Source organism: Rhipicephalus microplus, chromosome 4 (genome assembly GCF_043290135.1).
Source record: "Rhipicephalus microplus isolate Deutch F79 chromosome 4, USDA_Rmic, whole genome shotgun sequence".
NCBI lineage: Eukaryota > Metazoa > Arthropoda > Arachnida > Ixodida > Ixodidae > Rhipicephalus > Rhipicephalus microplus.
The window spans coordinates 143,182,389-143,199,600 of NC_134703.1; the positions used below are offsets into that span (position 1 = coordinate 143,182,389).

Genomic DNA, 17,212 nt, shown 5'->3' on the forward strand with positions numbered 1-17,212 from the left:
TTTACTTATTTCAATACCCCAAAGGCCCAATTGGGCTATACATAGAGGAGATTTAAGTGAATACATGCATTTCAAGCAATATGAACAGAAAACAGACTACCAAAAAGTAAACAATAAAAGGGAACACCGAATAAATCAAATCACAATATCAAGTCAAATACGTTCACCAACTTTAATCGAATACATATTCATCAGTACAATAATAATGAAAACACCTATGAAAATTACATGGAAGAACACTGAATAAGTATCGGGAGCAAAATTAGCACACGAAGCGAGGGCAATCAGACACAGGTCAGCCATGTTTTTCACTATGCAAATAGCCCTGAATCATGGAGTTAAATATGGAAGGATCTGTTATTTCTGCGATGTTTGGTGGAAGAGAATTCCACTCGATTATGCATAATGATAATGGTGAATTTTGAAAGTTCTTGGTCCTAGCGAAAATGGGGGCCACCTTGTGCGCATGATCGAGGCAGGTTGAAGCATGAGGGGCTGGAAAGGTATGAAACTGGGCAAAGGATGAGTTGCTGTGATAAAGTGAGTGAAAGAACGATAGTCGAGTATGTCGCCTGCGCATGGCAAGTGTGGTAAGGCTAAGGTCCAATTTTAGTAAAGAAAAACTTATGTGGGGCTACGGGGATAATGTCAATAAACTAACAAAGAACTACTTCATTGTAGCGTTTCTATAGGCACCTCGCGAAATACTTTTTCGCAAAACACAAACATCCAGAATATTGAACATTTAGGCCTTTTATAGCTAATCCATTCGCGTATATCTATAGCATGCGAGTGGGTGGGGAATATTTGCTGACAAATACGACAGAAGGCACAGAAAAAAAAGTGCACATTTTGGGACTTCATGTTGCACGGTAAACTTATATTTTTTAGTTAAAGATCGAGATTTTACGCCGACTACGGGAGTGTTATGTTTAGTCTATATGGCTGAATCACCCATCACAGATCCCACATAAACGAGTCCGCGAGGAAGCCAGCGTGGGACCACTTCTTAATAACAGCTGGCAATGGTGTAATGGCCAACGATGAATTCGTACTGAGGTGTACAAATCCCAGCTGACGTCTTTTAGACTATAGACACCTTACCATCGCGACAAATCCAAGTATTTTTACTAGAAGAAAATTGATGTGAATTGCAATGCAGTCACCTGGTAACAATACTTCTGAAACCTGTTCGCATAATCTCAAAATGGAAACAAGCCATTGCAATGCAAAGCATGTAATCTTTCAAATATTCATGATATAAAAATGTAACCACATATTGTCGTTTCCTGAAAAAAAAATAGGCCTACATGCATGTATTTCTTACCTGTAGCATGTTCGCAACAGATTTCGCCAGCGAAATGCGCATTGACTGCTTTTAGTCGAAAGCCAGTGCGACCATACGCTATATCTATCGACGGCCAAGTCATACCTCTTGTCAGGATCCAGAGATTTCTAGGCGTATTCATTGATAGAGATTTCTGCTGGGGCCCCCGTGTGGCCTACGTGAAGAAGGGGCTGACAGACGTTGCTAACTTATTCATGTATCTTGGAGGAAAAACCTGGGGGACTTAGTACATGCAAGGATGCAATTGTACGAGACGCTTTTTCTCGGCTATTTGAGATACAACTTGCCATGTTGACCAATACTTGCAGAACCAGCATTTGCACTCTCGAAAGCATCCAGGCTATGGCTCTGCGAGTTTGTCTGGGGCTACCGCGATGTTCATCAACAGCTGAGACAATCGAGATCGCTAATGACTACCCGCTCAAGACGCCTATCATAATGGAAGTGCTCAGAGCACACGTGAGGCATCTTACTCGCGCCCCTGCCCATCATCTAGCTTCACTGCCAGAAGACCGACCCTGTGCCTCATTTTGCCAGACAGACTTGTCATATCGTACACGCATACCCACTGGTTATACAACTTCATCCAGAATTGCAACTTCCCCATGGTGTATATGACTCATCCACAGGTTCAACTCACGGTTCCAGGCATACGGTGTAAAACCCGGCTTTTGTCTCCAGCGCTAAAGCAGCTTTCTCTTCTTTCGTTGTATGAGAAGTACAGTGAGCATAACTATCTACATACAGGCGCTTCAACTAAAGCGGATCTGTCTGCAGGGTCGGTGATCTTTCCGGCAACAGTGACAACGATGAAGATTCGGTTATTCCACCAGACGTCATTGGCAGCTGTGGAACTTGCTGCTCTACGTAGTGCAGTTAAAGCCATTAAACGCCAATAAACCAAGAAATGAAGCATGTTCACGGACTCCAAGGCAGCACTACAGTGTTTGGTATTCGCCCTACGCCGGGGACCTCATGAACAACTAGTGCTGGAAATTAGAGAGCTGCTTCATCACCTTTTCGACGAAAGACACGAAATCACGTTTCAGTGGTTTCCAAGTCACTGGGCATATTGGGCGACGAACATGCCGATGCACCTGCTTCATCAGCACACGTAGATGGTGAAGAAGAATCTATTCCATTCAAGGACTGATGCTGCAATGAAAATCCGAAAAATTGCTAATGAAGAAGTAAAATTCTTGTGGAATGCTGAGTGCTCACGGCACCCGCGACTGCATAGGCTGGACCCGTCTCGTCGACTTCGGCCTCCGTCTGGACTCTCTCGACTTGAGACAACGGTGCTTTGCTGACTGTGGCTTGGTGTCGCTTTCACCAAAGTTTTCGCTTTCTGAATCGGCATGAAAAACAGTGCTGCTTGCGATCATTGCGGCAGCGATGAAACGATAGGGCACGTTCTGTGCCACTGCCCTCGTTACAGCGTGCAAAGACGGAATCTAGCGGCTGCGTTATAGGTCGGCTTGACAACAGACCCTTGTCAGAACAGTCAGTGCTTGAAAGGCTACATGATCTGTCTTCGCAAAGAAAATCAGCGAAGGCCATATTGAACTTTTTGCGTGGTAGCGGCCTATTGAATAGGCTATAGCAACCCAGCTCACTTTTTCTCTTTCGCGCGTCTATTTCGTTCTTCGCTTTCTTTCTCATCTTTCTTCCCCATCCCCTTTTCCTTTATTGCAGGGTAGCAAACCGGATGCTCCAATTTCTGGTTAACCTCCCTGCCTTTTTCTCATTTTATTTTCTGTCTCCATCTTCACTTAGTATACACTGTACAAACAGCAATGTTTCATCGCTTACGGCAATCATTTCATCGTCACACTTTAACGCCTGGTAGTCGTAGCACGACGAAGGCGTACATTGACGTACTGTCTGCATTCAAACTTTCATGTCACAAACATCGTCTGCCAGTTAAAGCACTCAATACAAAACGGTGCACCAATGTCACCACGCTCAAACGAACAGTGCCATTCCACACATACAAAAGAGCTCTATGTTCTATATTGCTTGCAAACATGAAAGCTATTTCATGTGACAAATACACCCAGAAGCGTTCCTAAGAAGGCCATCATCGTATCTTGGGACATGCAAGCAGCACTTTTATGAAAATGCCATTTCCAAGCTCCAGGCTTTTTAAAACTTATTCGCAGTTTTGGTGAAAAACTTGTTCCGAATACTTTGTTTGAGGAACAAGTGCCCTACCAACACCTCAACTGAGGAAGATAACATAACAGCAGAAAACATTCGGGGGGAAAACCTCCCTCAATAGTTTGTTCGCAAGAAGTATTTTCTGAATAGTTTAACATGCACTCTTCTCATTGTGCATCTCCCTCCTTCTTTATTTTACATCTAGCAAATGATAGCAGGTGAATTAGTCTCTTTCAGGAGAAGTGTAAAAGTGAATCACTTATCTTTCGAGTATTTCCTTTTTATAGGCATTAATTTTGTATTAATTTGGTACGGCGCAGTAGCGATTGATCTTTACTTAAACACGCCAAATGTCGTTATGCTCAAGGGTCATGGTCAGGTGAAACTTCGTAATAGTTTTCAAACCAAAACTATATGTATGACGTGCGAAGCCATCGCGGTAGAAGCCCTAGTTGCTATGAGATCATATCAAATGCTTGGAAGCGAAATGCGCCTGCTTAGGGTACTCGCCTCGTGTGGGTAGTCCATCCTGGAGCCACCGGCCTCATTGATTGCCACTATGGGTGCCAAGTTCCAGGCTAGGTTGAGTTGAACGATGACATCGAGTGGATCGTGGTTGCTGTTGGGATCCGCGACGTTGAGCCCGAGCCCCGTCAGGAAGCTGCCTAGCTCCTCGGCTTCAGACCGGTTTTGAGAGTAGAGTGACACGCATGCCCGGTAGGTGGCCACGGCTTTTTCGAAAGCGCTCTGGCCTTCACCAGAAACGTTAGCAGCAGTCACCATGGCGGTGACCGCTGCTCGTACGTCATCGCTCATCTGCAAGCGAAACCATGGGGTAAATTTGGAGGTGAACGAAGCAACTGGAGTGCGGTGTGCGTCACGCGTCACAGTAGTACGATGATGTGCATGGTTCGCTTTTAGAAATATTGCAGCGGGTTTCTGGAACACACTTCTTGAAGACTTCACTTCATACCGAGCTATTTGGTAATGGTACAACTCGCCTGCGCTAGTCCTCCCTGCAAATTTCTTCAAATCACAAGCTGGCTTCATTTTACGTATTGTGTGACTTTTTGCCCTTCCTTTTCTGTTAACAGTGCATTTAAGCTTAGAAAAGACGCGATTCACCGCGACCAAAAAAAATATCATCATGACCAGCCTCTACCACATATGGCGTCTCTCATCGTCTATAGTGCCTGGCAAAGCTGCACCTATATAGTGTGTGCACCGCACTAACCAGGTAAGCGCGCTTTTTTCTTCCTCTTCTGCTTCACTCCCCGATCAGCTGCGCTGGTCGCATGCTTTTCAGCTGCGGTAATTTTTCTGGCGTAAGATGCACTATGAAAACTCGTTACGCGTATATAAGTAACACTATGTCTCATAGAGACCCTTTGATAATGATTCGCTTCAAGTTCTATAGTACGGCTATACACGCATGACGCATGCATAACCGTGCTACATTGTAATAATAATAGTAACTGGGGTTTTACAACCCAACGCCTAATATCATTACGCAGGTAGCTGTAGTAGAGGCCTCCGAAAGTTTTCACCATCTGATGTTGTTTTGATGCCCAGGCCTAACATTGCGCAGTATACAAGGGTCTAAACAATTTTATTTCCATCGAAATGGGACCGCCGCGGCCGGTATCACACTCGTTACGAGTAAAAACTGGTTGCTTGGTTGTTTTCGTTATTTATTTATTGAATAAGTAATTGATTTTCATAGTCACTTACCTGGTTATGTTGCATTACTTGATGAATTTAATGTGAAACCCGATTGCCGCACTGTTTTAAAAGGGTAGGGAACTATACACATAATTCTTTGTGGGAATTCTGTCGAGACAACGTACATTCGACGACACGTCTCAAAACGTTTGACAAGTGCATCATAAATTCACTAAAAATCCGTATATAACCAGAACAACAGCATTAAATGACGACGGCCGTACCTTTACAGATGTGCAAGCGATAATTTTACTTTAGTACAAATCACCAACAGTCGTCCTCCATAGCCAGTTTGAATTTAGGTTATGTATGTGCCTCCCAATAATAGGTTGCCACACAGTGCGCTCGAAGAATTTAACAGTTAGGAAGCTTAAAGGGAATAAATACTAAGCTAAATATTGATATTTGTATAAAACTGTCGCTCCGGCACAGCTGAAATGGCACCCAAAAGGAGGAATACGAAACCATGGTTGTTGTGGGTTGGCCTCTCGAGCTTCCCCTTTCGCCTGCATGACTGTGCGCTCTTTAAGCCGTTATCAAGACCCGCTGTCGGTGAATAAATCTTCCCCGTAACATCGTTTGGTGGAGGTGCTGGGTCTTCACACTACCCAGCTCTGGAACTCTGCAGTAGACGTCTGTTTTGTCCTGCCACGATGCCTTAAACAAGCACTCAGGCCTCACCATCCGCGCCGGTTCCATCACCTGTAATCTCCCCCCCCCCCCCCATCTTCGACCCTGGCACGTTTTCCGGGACGGACAGCACGGAGGTCGAAGGATGGCTTGCATTACTCGAGTGCGTCAGCAAGCACTACAGGTGGTCGAGACGCTTATGCTGGCAAATATGCTATTCTACCTACGAGGTACGGCACGCGCCTGACATGAGACACATGAAGAAGAATTATCCAGCTGGGACACATGCAAGCAAAAGCTTCGCGACTTGTTCGGTTGGTCAGTTGCTCGTCAGATGGCAGCCAGGCAGGAACTCGCGTCGCGAGTTCAATCATCGACGGAATGGTACGTCACGTACATCCAAGACGTACTGGCACTGTGCCGGAAGACTGACAAAAACATGTCCAAGACGGACAAAATCAGCAACGTGTTGAAAGGCATTGCTGATGATGCTTTCAACATACTAATGTGTAAGAACTGTATCACCGTCGACTCCATCATATTTGAATGCCGACGATTTGAACAAGCTAAAAGCAGGCGAATAACCCACCGCTTCCCGAGACTACCAAACACTGCTGCGACTTCGTCTTGCGAGGATTTCGTAGCGCCCCATTCACTTGCGCCTCCTGCCAATATCGCAAGGATTGTTGGCCAGGAGCGGGAGGCCATGGCACCCGCTTCCTATCAGCCCCTGCACGATACAACTGGGCAACAGTCTCGCTTATTCAAGCCGTCGTACGTCAGGAGCTTGCTAACCTGTCTCGGTTCCCCAGCCCGCCAGGATCATGCCGCAGCCCATGAGCACTCTGGTTCACAACGCTGACGACCACTCTGCTCCACTTATCGCTGCGGCAGCTTCGACTCCTCGGTTTCCACCACGCTACCGAAATCCATTTGAGTGGCGCACGCACAATGATCGACCCATCTGCTTTTCTTGCTCTCGAGTTGGGCACATCTCCCGCAATTGCTGAAACAGGTGGTATTTCTGGCCAAGCTTTCCTAATGTCGACCGCCGTCAGGACCGTGGACACTATTCGAAACCCGCTTTTCCGGATGACCATCTTTAGGACCTTTCACCTCGCCGTTCATCTCCACGCTCTGAAGTGTCCTGCGCAGACGTCGTCGCCCAAAGAAACTGGTCTAGCCGCTCGCCATCACCTCAGGGTCAGCCGTCGCGCTCCCCTCAACGCCGCTGCTCTCCGTCACCAGCTTATTCTAGTCATCCCCCGGGAAACTGACGAGGGCAGCTCCTGGAGGAGGCGCTGCTCTGACGACTAGGAACGAAAAACCTCAGCCGGCTACAAACTCAAGGTGCAATTCACTTCGAGTGTCCGTTGATGGCCACGCCGTTACTGCTCTAATTCACACTGGTGCCCAAGTATCTGTTATGAGTTCCACACTTCGATCTCACCTGAAAAAGGTTTTCACACCTGCTATGTTCTCTACTGTTCGAGTGGCCAACGGAAGTCGAGCATCGGAGCTTGGCATGTGCACTGCCCGCGTTACTGTTGCCGGCCACCACACTTCCATTTTCTTCGCAGTCCTCGATGCCTTCCCACACGACGTTATCCTTGGAATTGATTTCTTAACCGCTCACTCCGCCCTCATCGATTGTTCTACCGGTAACTTACGGCTCGAATTGCCTTTGTGCACCGATTTCACTCCTCCAAGTCGCACTCGGCTACGATCCGTGACCGCTCCAGGCTGCTATGTACATTCCTGTGTCGCCCTTGCCGTCTGTTCCTGATGGAGACTATCTGGTGGCTCCCCTCATTGATTAGACCCTTACGCACCACATCGCACTACCACATACTATAGTGGTTGTTGCTAACAACACGGTGCTACTTCCAGTTCGGTACTTTTCGACGTCGACCCAAGTTCTTCCCCAAGGCATCACTTAAGCCAATATTTCCACCCTTGATGAATGTTCGATTTGTTCTTTTACCCCTGACACTAAGACCGTGGCGAAACCTGCCATTACGCCGCAATATAAGGCGTTCCTCGACAAAATGATATCTGGCAACCTCTTACCTGATTACACACTATATCATGAAGTTGATAACATTAAGTGAATTTCCGCGTGATATAGGAGCGCTTCCATCTTAATGTATCTTTTGAAAATTTCAGAATATTGTCACGTTTAAAAACATTGCAAATATGAAAGGCGCGAATGTTTCTCTTTGGAAAACAGACTTTTCGGAATAATCAGAAAAACTTAATTGTTCAGAAGTGTGCGTCTTTTTTGCATTGTACATAATGAACTGTATTAATTTCTATTTAACTGATTGGTTTGCAACTGCTTCTTTTCTTTTGTATTTTTTTCCATTCGATGTTTATATGTGAGTATATTTTTTATGTATTGCTCCCCTTACTCAATGCCCCTCTTGGGGCCTGTAAGGTACTTTAAAAAATAAGTAAATAAATAAATTGGTCTTCTGAAAACTGGATCTCATTGAGCCACTAAAGTATACGCGCAATTTATTCAACAGATTCTAATAAAATTAGCCAAAAAGTGTCGGTTAAATTTATGCTATAAATAGCATACACCAAGTAGAATCGAAAAGTACGTAGGAATTTTGTTAGTGTATTTATGTCTGTTGGATCCAGACACTCACATGTGCTACATAATTTTACTGGCGCCATTCAGCCGACCGAGTATTTTAGGCATAGAAGTATGGAATCTAATAAAATAGGTACCCAGTTTTAAAAATGCGTAGGCATTTTCAACTTCTATATAAATACGAAGATCTACGTACAACGCAAATGCTGACGATATCATTTGCATGTATACAGTTGTTATTTGTGTAAATGTAAGGGTTCAATTAGCCACATAGGACGAGGCTGGCATTTGGTTATTGCGGCACATAATTCTGCCTATAGACTCTGTTGATTTAAGTATATCTTCAGTATAGTGTCTCAATATCACAGCTAAACTCAATTGAGTACAGCTAAGCTATAGTGAATAAACTCGTGACTAAAGTAATTTGAATGCAGGCTTAAATAAACTGACTCCGCACTATAACTTGTTTAGCGCGAACAAAATACAGAACAAGAGAGAGACAGAGGGAGAACTCTCCACTATTTTATTTTTGGAAGGAACGAAACATACAAGTACCTCAATAACCAGCACAGCGCAAGTGCAAGTCATGTGACAGGCAAGCATAACCTTATATTGGTAAACCGAATTGAAACAACTGTACTCTCTATCTGTTAGAGCCACCGAAGGTTTACTCATGCATTTGTTTGTACACCTATTTACATGAAAGAGTTCCGTAAGTTGACGTGTTAGTTTACCTCTATGTCAAAATAAAATATTTGTATCACGAAACACGGGATCAAATTACACGATTTACAATTATCTGGCAGGTATGACAAAGTTTGCTCTTTTAGTCGTGTATTGATGCAGCGGCCAGACTGTCCTATTTACACATTTCCACAGGTTAGTAGTACAATACGTATTACAATCCCCTTCTCACCTGGGACAATCTTTCCTGCTTCAGTGGCGCCGCGCAGGTGAAGCTGAAGAAGTCGCGGCACGGATCGACCGACCTGTTGACGGTGGACTCTAGGAAGAGGCGCAGCTCTTGGCATCCGGAGGTGTAGCACTCCGTGCGAATGGTCTCCTTGCCTTCCCGCGGTGTCTTCAGCGAGAAGGAGAGATTTAAATAAGCGCTATGGCGTATGCCATCATTTTAACAATCTGTGCAATAGTGACTCTCAGATGACCGTTCAACCAGAAGCTTGAATGAATTTAATTTGCTCGTGAATCGGAACCCTTTGCACACACTGAGACGAGCTCTTCTGGAGTATGTTTGGCATTGAACAATGCCTACACAAAGTGAACACTTAGACCTCCATTTAGCTAACTTTTTTTTTTGCATACTGCAATATATGCATGCAAAACCACCCAGCCTGTTGAGTATGAGCTTATGAAACAGGAGGCTGCATTGTTTAATTTTTTTTGCTACCCATTCAGTAGGCTCGTTTCGGTATTATACAGGCTGTCTCAAAAATCACGCAGCATGATTGTAAAAAAGAGGAGCGTTGTTACTCAAAGCACACCGAGTGTGTATTGTTCCCATGATAATGTAGTAGCCACTACCAATACTTTTTGTTAAGAATGTTTGGTTAATTAGATTTAATAGAGTCTCTAACTCATCAAGCACTCGCCGAATCATTAAAAAGTTGAATGAGTCATATGTAGGCATGCACATGATATCTAAGTGTGTTATTTTCAGTAAGATATCAATCATACAGGTGCTTATTTTTCCCGGTTTGAAAACAAAGACCATGAAGTATAAAAAATAACACGTCACTATGCTCCAACACGCAAAATGCTGGAGCGTGGTCTTGACTTGCTACCTCACAGTAATCATGTTCGCAGGCGCTGCTTCCTAATGCACAATGCAGTTGAGTCGTGCTTCTTGATTCATATTTTTTAGGCCTTATTTTTAAGCCGAAGGAAAAGTGAGCACGTAACTAGTACGTTGCTCAAAATAGCGCAGTTAGACGTCATTTGAATATGTCTATGTAAACTTCACTGACATTTTATTCATCGATTGTGTAATTAGTTGGTTTAGAAAGTGGCACTGCAATCAGTGTCACTGCCTTGCATGCAAGTGGACATATTACGCAAAAAAATTGTACGTGCTTTTGTAAACGCGTGACCTCGGGATATTTAATATCAATAAATTGATATACAATCTTTAGGAATATTTAGTTTCGTTTCAGCCGATCCTTTAAAATGTGTGCACAAGAGGGTCGGTCGTACAGTGGCAACCAATACGCTCTGTACGTTAGGGGTTTTCTGAGCTCTGATGGTCGACTATGGAGCAAGATTGTACTGCGGGTTGTAATGAAGCGGCACTGAAGTGCTCATATGCTGAAGTTGTCTCGTGGAGGATTTGACCGCTCCGTCTCAGCCACGAAGTTCTGAGGTGCAACTGAGCGTGCCACCACAGAAAATTTGGACCGATCAACATGAACAAGACACTTTGACAGCGTGAATACTGGAACGTACCCTAGGACGGAAGTAAAAGAAAGACGCCACGCCCAGGACAGTGATGAACACTACAGTGGCCACAGGCTGCAGACGCCTCACAGGCACTCCTAACACTGTCGCTTCTGGAGCCAGGTGGTCTTTGCCAAGTCCATATTCTTCCGGCTAGTCGCCCGCGGATTCAAGAGGAAAGGACAAATAAAGTGTGAATATATATTTAGGGCAAGAGTTTGTCGCAATAAGCGAATGCAGCAGGCAAATGAGAACAAATCGTGTTCTACAAGAGGCAGCATAGCGAAAACAGCTACACGTGGGCTGCTTATTACGAGTGCATGTGTCACAGTTTAATAAGCTACGTTAGAGCAGAATAAAGGTGGCAACACAACGCATTCTGGTAGTCATCAATTTGCACCTTAGACAATAGTTCCTGGGGCCCATCGTCTGATACACTATTGAAGGAGTCGGCAATGTTTTGAGTGAGATGGCAGTCCTCAATTTGGACCTCAGACAATAGTTCTTGAGGCCCATCGTCTGACATTCTATTGAAGGAGTCAGCAATGTTTTGAGTGAGATGGCCTGTTTGCATGAAGCCGACTAGACAGTCGCCACGTAAGTCGATTGAGATGGGATGGGGGGCTTTGCTGACAAATAAAAAACTTCTACTGGTTGATAAAAGGCGTTATCCATTAAAGTTAGATATGGGAAGTTATTAATATAAATTAGACAATATCTACAATGAGTTGTATAGGCAAATTATCAATAATTGCAAGACGTTATTTGGCAAACTGTGAAGACCTGATGCAATTCCAAATGGAAGCACTCTTTCTTTGTTCCTGTGTAACACCGCTTTACGTAAAAACTGCTATATGGCCCTTTACATCGGAAGTAACAAGGGCAGGAAGAAGGGGGGGGGAGGATTATGATTCCGTGCCGGGGGCCAAATAAAACGGGCCCGTGGGTCACATGCAGCCCGCATGTTGGTGACCCCTGCTTTAATTTACTACGAAGTTACTCCAAATTAGCGTTCGAAATACGGCTCACGTATTTGTTATGTTTGTCAGGCACATAATTAGCTTTACCAGAAGAGCTACCAAGCGTACATGAGAACAAATTAAGCTGCTCAAACAGCCCAAAAATTCAAAAATATTTGTTATTAATTTCAGTGTTACTAATTTAATGCTAGTGATGTGTTCACGTTTTGAGGTTACGCAGTGCTTTTTAATTATGGCTATTTACATGTGAAAACTAGGGTATGTTTTGAGATACGCCATGGAACAAGGTGCCGTGAAGTGGATGTGGTGTAGGTCGGGACATCTATTTCGTTATTATAGAGTAACCGTATATGCTACCTTTAGGTGTAAGATTAAAGCTATGGCTACCTCAGGTCCCTTAACAGACACTTAGATACTTCATTCTTAAGAAAACCGCTGTTCATGCATTTCACTCACCAGCCTCTTTTCAAACTGCAATCACTGTGGCAAGCAATTAAAGCCGTAGCCTTAGTGCAATCAGTGCTGCCTCATAACCGCTAAACTTCCTTGGCGGACAGACCACGATGCTCAAAGCATGTGGACTGATTAGTGAGAGATGCATTAGAAGAAGGCTCACGTCCGTTTTAACACTAACGCGCACTTCAAAAGTGCTACATCAACGTCCTTAAATATTATCGCATCGAAACTACACCACTATATCACAGGAATGACCAACCACGGCGCAAATCACCAAAGATTCGAAGCGTCCGCTCTTTTTTCGCTGACATGCATTAGGCCTTTCTGTCAAGGCTGACCTGCGTAGTCTTGCAGTGATGTGCATCACTTCGGTGTTGGCTGAATGCTCAAAGGATGGGCGAAAATGAGAGCATGTAACAGTCAAACGTCAAGGTCACCTGCCGACAGACGCTGCTGGAGCCTAATTTATTAGCTTACCTTTTCCGGATGCTCTGGAATACTCTCAGCTTGCTCCTTAGCCGCTTCCATCTTCTTGACAATGATAATGACCATTCGACTTGTGGCACGTGCCCACAGAGCCGATAATTGGATTATCTCAAAAAAACATTTGGAATAAATGCCTGATCAGAGGCTCAATACCGTCGTTTTCTTGGCAAGTACGTAGAGATCATTGCGTGAAAAAGCCCGAAAAAAAACAAAAAAACAAGGACAAGCAGGAGACAGAACAGTCACTGGACTTACAAAATACAACCACACCCAAGTAACTCAGCAACGAAAGGTTAGCCCACGAAACATGCACTCCATTGAAATTTTATCACTTAGTTAATCCCGACGTTTCATTGAAGCCTTTCTCAATTGGTGGTTACGTCTCTACAAAAACCTTAATTGATGCTTGCTGCCCATCTATTCCTTCCTCTATTTGTAGTAGACTAGTAGTGAATAGTGGGGCTTGCCCGATTTATTTGGCCCCCACGCACTAGAAGATTTTGAGTAGGTAGGCTTTCTTTATATATTCGTATTTTATCATTGTGTGCTCACTATTTAAAAATTTCTATAGTTTTATTCCAATTTTCACTTAACAAACACAGTCAAACATATGACTTGAAAATTTCATGGAAAACCTCCCTGTCGTTGACCAATCTACCAGACTGGGTCTGTGCCACGGATTACAAGCTTTTCTCTACTCTATACTCTACATTGAAGCAAACAGATTTTGCTTCCATCCGACCATATACAATCATCACTGTAAAAAAAAAAAAACAACCTCATGCTACATTCTTGTAACACAAAAGGCGAACACACAGCTGCACTCAAGCAAATCATGAGAGCCGCAACGAGCGAGTACCTATATAGGAGAGCTTTGGTTTGGGGGAAATGGTTCATGCTCAAATGTTTTGGAGGCAGCTCTAAAGGACACATGGACAGACACAGATGAGTTGTCACACAAATTGACTTGTAAGGCGGCAGCCGTGGTGCGTACTATATCTCTCTTTCCGTGTTCCTTAGCGCTGCCCATCAGAAAGTTACTTAAGTACGCATGTTTTGCACGAAAGAGACCATTTGAGAATCTCATGCGAGTAGATTTCTGTTGTTATGTTTCTCCCAAAGACATGTAGACCTGTGCCATGTACACCCACAACGCATCTGTAAGACAGTACGTGTACATAAGTAGGTATATCTCGGTGCATCAGTGACTACGATGCTCGGCTGTTGAGTCACGGCTTCGTGCATTGTGCGATCTCAGTCCACGTTAAAGAACACCAGATTGTCAAAATTTTTGGAGCCCTCCACTACGAATTCTCTTATAATTATATTGATTTTGGGTTGTAAAACCCCAGATATTTTCGCATTCCCTCCTCAAGTTTTGTTATCGCCCCGTTTTACTGTCAGGAATTTTCAGCGCAAACCATGCCTGCAGTGTTCGAGAAGCTTCAAGACTGCAGTAGATCACTTCGCTAAAATTACACACTTTTCGCGAACATCGTATATTATTGTGGAACCTACGTCGCCGCTAACAATAACGATAGAATATTCAATGACACGGGTATAAGTGTTGACGCGCCTCAGCACTTGCCAGTTGATCGATGGCCGACGCTCTGTTCGCCGCTATCAGTGCCAGTGGGCATCGCTGTAATCTGACGTTCAGTTTATGGGCCACATGTTCAACCAAATAAACACTTTCATCCTGTAATTACAGTCTGGTTCCTTCATCCACGTCCCAACCCAGTGGCATTATTGCCATCATCATACATAAGTGGCTGCACACTTCCTTCATGCTGCGGTTGCTGATGATGACGAATGATGACGGAGTTATTTGTAATGAGGGGGAATCTTTACGACCTTCACTCGTTATGCAGTTCACCTGGCGTAACCCCTCATACCATTGTATGATTCACACGTGCGCGTATTGAAGTGCTAACGTGACTCCTAGCCCCATATGACGCCTTCACAGAATTCTCTTCCAAAGCGTTTTCATGTACTATCATGGTCCCTTGTTAAAGCACTTGACTGCCACGCACAATGCCTTGGTTTCATTCTGGCACGAACCCTGTTTTTAATTTCGAAACACTTTGACGACTTCTATCTATCTATCTATCTATCTATCTATCTATCTATCTATCTATCTATCTATCTATCTATCTATCTATCTATCTATCTATCTATCTATCTATCTATCTATCTATCTATCTATCTATCTATCTATCTATCTATCTATCTATCTATCTATCTATCTATCTATCTATCTATCTATCTATCTATCTATCTATCTATCTATCTATCTATCTATCTATCTATCTATCTATCTATCTATCTATCTATCTATCTATCTATCTATCTATCTATCTATCTATCTATCTATCTATCTATCTATCTATCTATCTATCTATCTATCTATCTATCTATCTATCTATCTATCTATCTATCTATCTATCTATCTATCATGCCGCCTTCATCTTGTGGGTGCTCTCGTGGTCATTTCCTTGACCGAATCTTCTGTATATTGGTTAGAATTTTCATACGAGGGCAGGACAACACGATGAACACGACTAAGAGGCAAATACGTGTAAAGTGACAAGCCCAACCTACACATCATGAAATCTTTTCGCTCAGTCATGTGTGAAGCATACAAGCCTACCAAGGCCCATATAATGCGGGCATGGGACACTCGTGATTCAGTCTATATCTGATCAGAGATAAAAAAGGCAGCTTTATACTAAAGCAAATGTGGGCAGCTTTCCCTAGTTGGAAAAGGCTGGACTAACAGCGGAGCTTGTGGCCGACCTATGTTATTCACAAGGTCCTAGTAAGTATGGTTTTGCTTATCAAGGTGTTATAGCAAAAAAAATAATAACCAAAATGTTGATTATTAAGCATTTTCTTAGCGATGTTTCAGCTAGCATACTCTTAATTAATATGGTACCCGGGTGGATCGAGCAACGATCCTTGCTTACGATGCGCTCATAATCACACTATGAGGTACTCTTCTCGTTCATAAAACAGACACTGCTGTCGTAACGTCACTTAACTACTTGGAAGTTGGAGCCACGAGGTACCGTTTAGTCGCCAGTACTGTTGACGTGCCTGCCAAGCTTATGACAAGCGCACTACTATATAGCGACGAAAACGTCTGTCGACCACCAAGCGCTTGAGTCAAGACTAAAGATGAGGTGTCTTCTGCTACTCGCTCACACACAAAATTATTTTCCACAATGCGCTGAACCTGGCGGAATTTCTTTAGTGCCAATCGTTGCTCACCCTACTCTTATTTCCCCCCCCCCAAAATTCGGGTGGGTTCTTTAAGGTTGTCCGAATATTCACTGAAAGGCCTTTCAAGAAGTTCATCATCCGTTCTCCTTCTAGTTTGTGGGGGTGCTAACACCTCCTGTATAGTAGTTTGCCTCTCAAGTCACAAGTGTCGCGCGCATAAGCCGCAGTCAGGGGTGACAACTATCGAACGGTAGGAGGTGGTGTGCATCGTGGTTATAACAGTGGCGCCGGCAGTGATGCCTGGCGTAAAGCCTTGGTGACAGCACGGGAAAAATAAGCATGTCTCTCTTCGGTGGGTGGCAGTTTGTCCGAATGGTTGTCTCTAGCGCCGAGCCTGCCGTAGGCGGCACCGCGGGTCATCTGCGGCGGGCCCTCATAGTAAGTCAAGCGTTGGAGAACCCACCTTGTGTGTGTTCTTGTGTTTGTAATGTTTTTGAATCTTGTGTAATATTGTGTGAAGTTGTCTAGCTTGTTGATCACAATTTTTGTTGCAATAATTCGGCTGAAGATATTGTCGTTCTAAAGCTAATAAATAAACGCGTGCGGCTTTGTTCGTTTCGACCACGTCCGCTGTGTCTGTTCACTCCAAGAGCGTGGAACTCCCCTCATTTCGAGACACCCCACCGGCGCCCAAGTGGGGCTCTTTGAGCTCACACGTCAGTATTCGTGGTTCGGAACGTCCATTTTTTTGAGCCGAGGTTCAGAGCCCTAAGGGGACTTGCATTGCTAGCGTCGGCGGTGTGCTTCGTTGAGAGCCAGGAGATCAGTTGTTGTGACGTGTTTGAACTTGTCGGCGCGTTGAGTTTTTTTTCTGCTCGCAAGTGCTTTCTGTTGTGGTTGGTTCTGAATAACGTTATTGAGTTGGTGCGAGAGCTATGCGGTCTTCATCCTCGGATGAGCAAAGCTTAGAGCACGTGGATTGTAGGCCAAGCCCAAAACGAGTGAGTACGGAAGCCTCCTGGTGGATCCGATTTTGTGTAAATACCTTCTTTTATCGCTTTGGACTAGAGAGTCGGTCGTAATTGCCGTCTTGTCTTGCGGCTCGACTCCGGGGTGTCGTGACACCGTCCGGGACGGTGGGCGGCGATCGCTCGGTAA

At 44.3% G+C, this 17,212-nt stretch overlaps 1 long non-coding RNA gene across 1 annotated transcript; it reads right to left on the bottom strand.

Moving 5' to 3' along the window:
* Positions 1-4,024: 4,024 nt before the first annotated feature.
* Positions 4,025-11,549, bottom strand: LOC142814031 (uncharacterized). Its single transcript, XR_012894780.1, has 3 exons — positions 10,920-11,549; positions 9,376-9,540; positions 4,025-4,324 (listed from the first exon to the last, which is right to left on the bottom strand). It is a non-coding gene; the product is annotated as an uncharacterized LOC142814031 (long non-coding RNA).
* Positions 11,550-17,212: the final 5,663 nt, after the last annotated feature.